At 37.3% G+C, this 7,500-nt stretch overlaps 4 non-coding genes and 4 pseudogenes across 4 annotated transcripts; all 8 read right to left on the bottom strand.

The window, feature by feature from the left end:
- Positions 1–39, bottom strand: part of LOC135784710 (5S ribosomal RNA) — a 119-nt pseudogene extending 80 nt beyond the window's left edge.
- A 121-nt stretch (positions 40–160) lies between these two features.
- On the bottom strand, positions 161–269 carry LOC135784693 (5S ribosomal RNA; annotated as a pseudogene).
- A 5,870-nt stretch (positions 270–6,139) lies between these two features.
- LOC135785164 (5S ribosomal RNA) lies at positions 6,140–6,258 on the bottom strand. The gene has a single exon (XR_010546472.1). It is a non-coding gene; the product is annotated as a 5S ribosomal RNA (ribosomal RNA).
- A 121-nt stretch (positions 6,259–6,379) lies between these two features.
- On the bottom strand, positions 6,380–6,498 carry LOC135783946 (5S ribosomal RNA). Its single transcript, XR_010545944.1, has one exon. It is a non-coding gene; the product is annotated as a 5S ribosomal RNA (ribosomal RNA).
- A 117-nt stretch (positions 6,499–6,615) lies between these two features.
- LOC135784362 (5S ribosomal RNA) lies at positions 6,616–6,734 on the bottom strand (annotated as a pseudogene).
- Positions 6,735–6,851: 117 nt separating this feature from the next.
- On the bottom strand, positions 6,852–6,970 carry LOC135783881 (5S ribosomal RNA). Its single transcript, XR_010545883.1, has one exon. It is a non-coding gene; the product is annotated as a 5S ribosomal RNA (ribosomal RNA).
- A 117-nt stretch (positions 6,971–7,087) lies between these two features.
- Positions 7,088–7,206, bottom strand: LOC135784077 (5S ribosomal RNA; annotated as a pseudogene).
- A 121-nt stretch (positions 7,207–7,327) lies between these two features.
- On the bottom strand, positions 7,328–7,446 carry LOC135784681 (5S ribosomal RNA). The gene has a single exon (XR_010546047.1). It is a non-coding gene; the product is annotated as a 5S ribosomal RNA (ribosomal RNA).
- Positions 7,447–7,500: the final 54 nt, after the last annotated feature.

Genomic DNA, 7,500 nt, shown 5'->3' with positions numbered 1-7,500 from the left:
GACGAGAGAGGGCGTGCTCAGGGTGGTGTGGCCGTAAACGAGTGCTGAATCGATTCGAGAGACACTTCAAGACTTATGTGGCAACGCCATGACATCAGTGAACGCTTACAGAAAGAACGCATTCATGGGAAAAAATGACATACATAATTAATTAATTAAATGCTTACAGCACCTGGTATTCCCAGGCGGTCTCCCATCCAAGTACTAACCAGGCCCGACCCTGTTTGGCTTCCGAGAGCAGGCGTGCTCAGGGTGGTGTGGCCGTAAGCGAGTGCTGACTCGATTCGAGAGACACTTCAAAACTAATGTGGCAACGCCATGCCATGGGAGATTGCTTACAGAAAGGACGCATTCATGGGAAAAAATGACATAAATAAATATTTAATTAATTAAATGCTTACAGCACCTGGTATCCCCAGGCGGTCTCCCATCCAAGTACTAACCAGGACTGACCCTGCTTGGCTTCCGAGATCAGACGAGAGCGGGCGTGCTTTTTTTTTTTTTTTTTTTATTGAATAATTTTTCTAACAATTACAAAGCATTTCATACAAAACCATTTGTTTTACACAAAAAAACATCAAATATACACTACCATGAAGTTAAATAGTTACATAAAAGAACAATGAGAAAGAAAACCTTTAAAATTATGTAAAAATGTGTCCCGTAACATCTGGCAATCTCCACTTTAAACCCTCTAAAATACTGCAAACCTTGGGCGTAAAAACATTGTAAAAAGCTTCTAACATATTCTCATGTTTAAAATAGGCATACAATCTTTCCATGTACATTTCAGTTTTTCTTTTAAAAACAGTCCATACATCAATTACAATTTTTTCTTTTTTTGCTGCAGTTCGTCGTTCCCATATTGCACTTTTCATTAACATTACACATAAATTAATAAATTTCATGTTTTGACTTTTCCTTTTCCAACCAAACATCACCAATCTATTCCATTCCATTTCATTCTCATTCCATTGTTCGTCCAATTCTTTGATTATGTCCTTACATTTGTTTAAAAAAGAGTCCAATTCTTTGCAGTTCAAAAACAAATGTACAATTCCTTCTTCTCTTTCGTGACATACTTTACACATCGCACTTTGTTCCATTCCTATTTTGTTTAAAATCACATCAGTAAATACCACTTTATGTCTTATTGTGTACTCCAAGGACTCCAGTCTTGTTTCTACACATCTTCCCCTCATGTTTCTCCATATATCTTCCTGTTTTAAATTCACAAATTTATGTAGCCAGAAGCGATTTACAATAGGTTCTTTAAAAACACTGTCTCTGAAAAAGCAATAAAACATCTTAATACTGCATTCTTTGAGAGTGTATACTTTTTCATCCAAAATCACTTGAATGTCTTTCTGTTCTTTTTCCTTTTCCATATTTTCTATTCTTTTAATCCACTCTTTGGGTATAGCTTGTTTAATTACTTCATACTTGTTTATAATTTCTTGTTTGCTGTATTCCTCTTTTGCCTCATCCATTGCATCATACACACATTGTACAGGTAAGAAACCTTCTTTCACTTCATACATTACATCTTTTACTTTAGTTATTCCCACTTCCATCCATTTCTTAAAATAAATGACTTTGTCTTGTTTTAAAACCTTGTTGTTCAAGAACAGAGGTTGATTTAAAATGTTTTCTCTTCCTCGTGGGTCATATTCAATATTTGTTAAAAACTTCCCCCAAGCACTAAGCAATTCTCTATAAAATCCAGGTATTCTCTCTGTCATCCAATTTTTCGTTTTCATCCATAAAATTCCATCCTCCATGTTAAAATTTTCACATCTGTTTAAAAAATATTTCATTGTTTTCTTCCATTCTGCCTTGTTTTCTTCTTGTAAATACTTTTTAACTGCTTTTACTCTTAGACTGTTTTTCCTTTGTTCTACATCCATTAATCCTAGACCGCCTTTTTCTATATCCCCTAAAATCGTGTTGTAAGCTATTCTTGGCGGTTTGCCGTTCCAAATAAAATCAAGAAAACATTTCTTCAACCTCTTTTCTATCCATATTGGCATTTCAGATAAGTATAAAACATACCACAATTTAGAAACCATTAAAACATTCAAAGTTAAAACCTTCCCCTTCAAGCTTAAAGTTCTTAATTTCCAAAAGTTTATTTTTCTTTCTATTCCTGATATCAGTTGTTCCCACATTTCATCTCTTGTTTTTTTCTCATTTTTCCCCAATAAAAGTCCTAAAATTTTCATTTCTTCTACCTCTTTAAAATTAAAATAATCATTTAAAGGCACAGCTTTGCCAAACCTCATGTACACTGTTTTATCCTCATTAACTTTACCTCCTGATGCTTTACAAAATTTCTTGACAACATTCATGGCCTCTTGTACACTTTCTTTCCTATTTACAATTATTGTTGTGTCATCTGCATACTGAAAAACCTTCCCTTCAGACATAATTCCCTCAATCTCAATTCCTGTTATTTTTGTATTTTCCTTTATAGCTAATCCCAGTGGTTCTGATACAAGTGAATATAACAGTGCCGAGAGTGGACAACCTTGCCGTATTGATCTCGTAATTTTAAAACATTCAGTTAAAAACCCATTGCATTTAATTTTTGTCAAAGCCCCCTTGTATAAGATTTTAATCCATTTGATAAAATTCTTCCCAAAACCAAAACTCTTTAAAACATCAAATAAAAAACCATGTTCCACCCTATCAAAAGCTTTTTCAAAATCTAAACTGATTATGTACCCATCCTTATTTTCTTGTTTTATGTACCATATCATGTCCCTTATACTCATTGTTATGTCAGCTATGTCTCTTCCTTTGACTGCATATGCTTGATTTGTTTTTATTATAGTTGGCATCACTTCCTTCAGTCTATTTGCTAAAATCTTTGCTATAATTTTAAAATCTGTGTTCAACATTGAAATTGGTCTATAGTTCTTTAAGTCTACCCTCTCCCCTTTCCTTTTATATATAATTTTCATCAAACCTATTCTCATCCTTTCATTTACTTCCTCTTTTTCAAAAATTTCCTTAAAAACCTCCTTTAAAATCTTTGTTAAAACCCCTTTAAAACATTTGTAAAATTCACTCCCCAAACTCTTCTTTCTGTTTAGTTGATCTATTGCTTGTTCAATCTCTTCTTCTCTGAAATCATGGTCACATACATCTTTATCTTCTTTACTTAATTTTGCTTTTATTAGATTTAATAATTGTTTTTTTTGTTCTTTCTCCTCTTCACCTTGAGTACTGAAAAGGTCCTCATAAAAGGCCTTTATTTCTTTTAGAATATTTTCATTTCCTTGTACGATTTCCCCATTTTCCCCTCTTACCTCCTTTACAATCTCTGCTTTTCCTTTCTTTTTCTCTAGGTCAAAATAAAACTTTGTACATTTCTCACCCTCCACCATATATTTTGCTTTACTTCTTAATCTTGCTCCTTCATATTCTTTTTCCTCTATTTCCTTTAATCTTTCCTCAATTTCTCTTATCTTTTGTATGTCTTTGTTTTCTTTAGTTAGTTCTTTTTCTAAGTCTGTTTTCATTTCTTTTTTCTTATAACTCTTACATTTTTGTATTAGGCTACAGTATTTAATTGAGAATTTTTTTATTAAAAACTTTACGTTTTCCCACCATATTGTCTTACTCTCTTCATACATTTTACTTTCCTTTTCTCTTTCTATAATTTGTTTGATTTCTGAAACATAATCTTTATTTTTAAGAATCTCTGTATTTAAAACCCATACCCCTGGCCCTCTTTGTATTTTGTCCCAATCAATTTTAAAAAATAAGAACTTATGATCACTTAAACTTGTTTCTTCATACTTAATCTTTTCAATAAAATTTTCCACATTCCTATTACATAAAATAAAATCAATTATTGTTTTGCACACAAACTGTCCCACTATTTGTCGTCTTGAAAACTCTTTTTTTGTTTCGTTCCTTTCTCTCCATACATCAATCATTTTATTTTCTTCCATTAAAAACTTTAATTCTTTTCTCCCCGCATCACTTTTAAAAACCATTCCCTCTGCCATATCTTGTTTACTAAAAACTGTATTAAAATCCCCCATCATTACAATTTCTTTATATTTCTTTAAAAAACCTCTTAAAACATAAAAAAATCTTTTTTTTCCTTCTCTTCTGTTGGTGCATGTACATTTACCATAACCATTTCCTTTTCGTCATATTTTGTCTCTACAATCATACATTTTCCTATATTGTCTTTATATACAATTTTGCTTCTTTTAAAAACCTCCTCTTTCATTAAAAAAGCAACTCCTCTTCCAAATCTTCCATTACCATTGTTATATAAAAATCCCTCCAGCCCATCTCCTTTGAAAATCCTTCATCACATTCTCTTTCCAGTTCGTTTCTTGTAGTGCAATGATATCTTCATGTTTACATCTTTCAATTACTTTTTCAAATTTTCTCACGTCCAGCAGTCCTCTTGCATTAAAAGTCACACAACTTAAAACCATTAAAAGAAAAATTAAATACCTAAAAACCATTGTCTCACTTCATCTCCTCCAGGCCCTTTAAAACTTCATACCTATTTACACATTTCTTTTGTCCTTTTTTCATCACTTTTTTCCTAGCAAACTGTACATTTGGTGTTACCTTTAATGCTCTTCTTCTTGTTTGTGCTCTTCCGTCTCTGCTTTTCTCCAATACTGCTGCTTCTTCCATTTCTTTATTGTCAATCCCGCTGCTCTCTACTATCTCATTTTGTCCTTCTTTGTCCATCGTATCTAAAAGACTTGTAAAACTTGCAGAAATTTCAATTGGTGTCCATGTACCATCATCTCCTTGTGAATTGTCCTTCTCATTTTCCACTTCTATGTCCTCTGTTGTCTGTTCCTCTATGGTTATTCCCTTTTCCATTTCATTTGCTCCATCAGTGTGTTGTTGTTCTTCATTTTCATTTTCTTCTCCATCGTTCCCTTCATGCATTTGACTGTCCACCTGTTTTTGTGATCCTCCTTCTCCTCCATCCATCCAACACTCACATTTATTTAAATAGTCTTGGCAGTCCGGGCACTTAACAGTGTTACAGTCCCTTGCGAAATGTCCCCTCTCCTCACATTTGTAGCACTTAAAATCAGGGCAATCTTTCATTAGATGGTCTGGGCTCATGCACAGCCGACAGGTTTTCACCTGATGGCTGTGCATCACCCTAAAATATTGCGGCCCCTCCGCTGTTTCCAGCTTCGTGCTGTATGGGAGTGAAACCACTTCCTTGGGGAACCTCACTCTCGCAAACCTTGTCCCGTCCTCGATTCCAGTGCCCGGATACAGCCTTCTTTTAATTTTTGATATTGGCAAAACGCCCCAACCTTGCAATTTTTCTAAAATTTCGTTATCCTCCAGGTAAACAGGCAAATGCATGAAGGAAACGACATATTCTCTGATTTGTAATCTCCTCACCTCACAGTTTGTTCCTTTTATCATTAGTCCATCCATTAACTCATCACACATTTCCTCCTTCTCCAGGGTCAGTTCATATTCCTTATTTTGTCTTGGTCTTACTGCCAGAACGTTTCCTTCTCCAATTTTCTCTGCTATCACTTTAATTATATCCTCTGCCTTTACTCCATTAGCATTGTCCACATTTACAATCACTGTTGCTTCCTTCATGTATTTCCTTTGCTCAAAATTCCTAACACCTGAATCCTTTTGGTTTCCAGCTCGTGGTCGATGTTCAGGTCCAGTGTCATTGCCGTTCCGTTTCTCCGCCGCCATTTCCAGGTCATTAGCCGTAGGTCCGTCCATTTCAAATGAAAAACAAACACGAAAAACAAAAACAAACAAACAAAACCACGAAAAATCACGATTTAACCACCCTCCAGCCAGCCAAAAGCTGCTGTTAGGTGGTTTAAACAAAACAAAAAAATCACTAACAAACAAAACTCAATCGATATAAAAAAAAAACTACAAACACTAACAAACATAAACAATGAGAGAGCCTTCCTCTCTCTACTGCAGCCAACTCACTTCCTGATTGCTCAATAGCGCCCTCAGGGTGGTGTGGCCGTAAGCGAGTGCTGTCTCGATTCGAGAGACACTTCAAGACTGATGTGGCAACGCCATGACATCAGTGAACGCTTACAGAAAGAACGCATTCATGGGAAAAAATGACATAAATAATTAATTAATTAAATGCTTACAGCACCTGGTATTCCCAGGCGGTCTCCCATCCAAGTACTAACCAGGCCCGACCCTGCTTGGCTTCCGAGATCAGACGAGAGCGGGCATGCTCAGGGTGGTGTGGCCGTAAACGAGTGTGGACTCGATTCGATAGACATTTCAAGACTTATGTGGCAACGCCATGACATCAGTGAACGCTTACAGAAAGAACGCATTCATGGGAAAAAATAACATAAATAATTAATTAATTAAATGCTTACAGCACCTGGTATTCCCAGGCGGTCTCCCATCCAAGTACTAACCAGGCCCGACCCTGCTTGGCTTCCGAGATCAGACGAGAGCGGGCGTGCTCAGGGTGGTGTGGCCGTAAGCGAGTGCTGACTCGATTCGATAGACACTTCAAGACTTATGTGGCAACGCCATGACATCAGTGAACGCTTACAGAAAGAACGCATTCATGGGAAAAAATGACATAAGTAATTAATCAATTGCTTTCAGCACCTGGTATTCCCAGGCGGTCTCCCATCCAAGTACTAACCAGGCCAGACCCTGCTTGGCTTCCGAGATCAGACGAGAGCGGGCGTGCTCAGGGTGGTGTGGCCGTAAGCGAGTGCTGATTGGTTTCGATAGACACTTCAAGACTTATGTGGCAACGCCATGACATTAGTGAACGCTTACAGAAAGAACGCATTCATGGGAAAAAATGACATAAATAATTAATTAAATGCTTACAGCACCTGGTATTCCCAGGCGGTCTCCCATCCAAGTACTAACCAGGCCCGACCCTGCTTGGCTTCCAAGATCAGACGAGAGCGGGCGTGCTCAGGGTGGTGTGGCCATAAGCGAGTGCTGACTCGATTCGAGAGACACTTCAAGACTTATGTGGCAACGCCATGACAACAGTGGACGCTTACAGAAAGAACGCATTCATGGGAAAAAATGATATAAATAATTAATGAATTGCTTACAGCACCTGGTATTCCCAGGCGGTCTCCCATCCAAGAACTAACCAGGCCCGACCCTGCTTGGCTTCCGAGATCAGACGAGAGCAGGCGTGCTCAGGGTGGTGTGGCCGTAAGCGAGTGTGGACTCGATTCGATAGACATTTCAAGACTTATGTGGCAACGCCATGACATCAGTGAACGCTTACAGAAAGAACGCATTTATGGGAAAAAATGACATAAATAATTAATTAATTAAATGCTTACAGCACCTGGTATTCCCAGGCGGTCTCCCATCCAAGTACTAATCAGGCCCAACCCTGCTTGGCTTCCGAGATCAGACGAGAACGGGCGTGCCCAGGGTGGTGTGGCCGTAAGCGAGTGCTGACTCGATTCGAGAGAAACTTCAAAACTAATGTGGCAACGCTGTGCC

The sequence above is a fragment of the Paramisgurnus dabryanus genome, chromosome 2, assembly GCF_030506205.2.
Source record: "Paramisgurnus dabryanus chromosome 2, PD_genome_1.1, whole genome shotgun sequence".
Classification (NCBI taxonomy): Eukaryota; Metazoa; Chordata; class Actinopteri; order Cypriniformes; family Cobitidae; genus Paramisgurnus; species Paramisgurnus dabryanus.
This window is presented reverse-complemented; position numbering and strand designations above follow the sequence as displayed.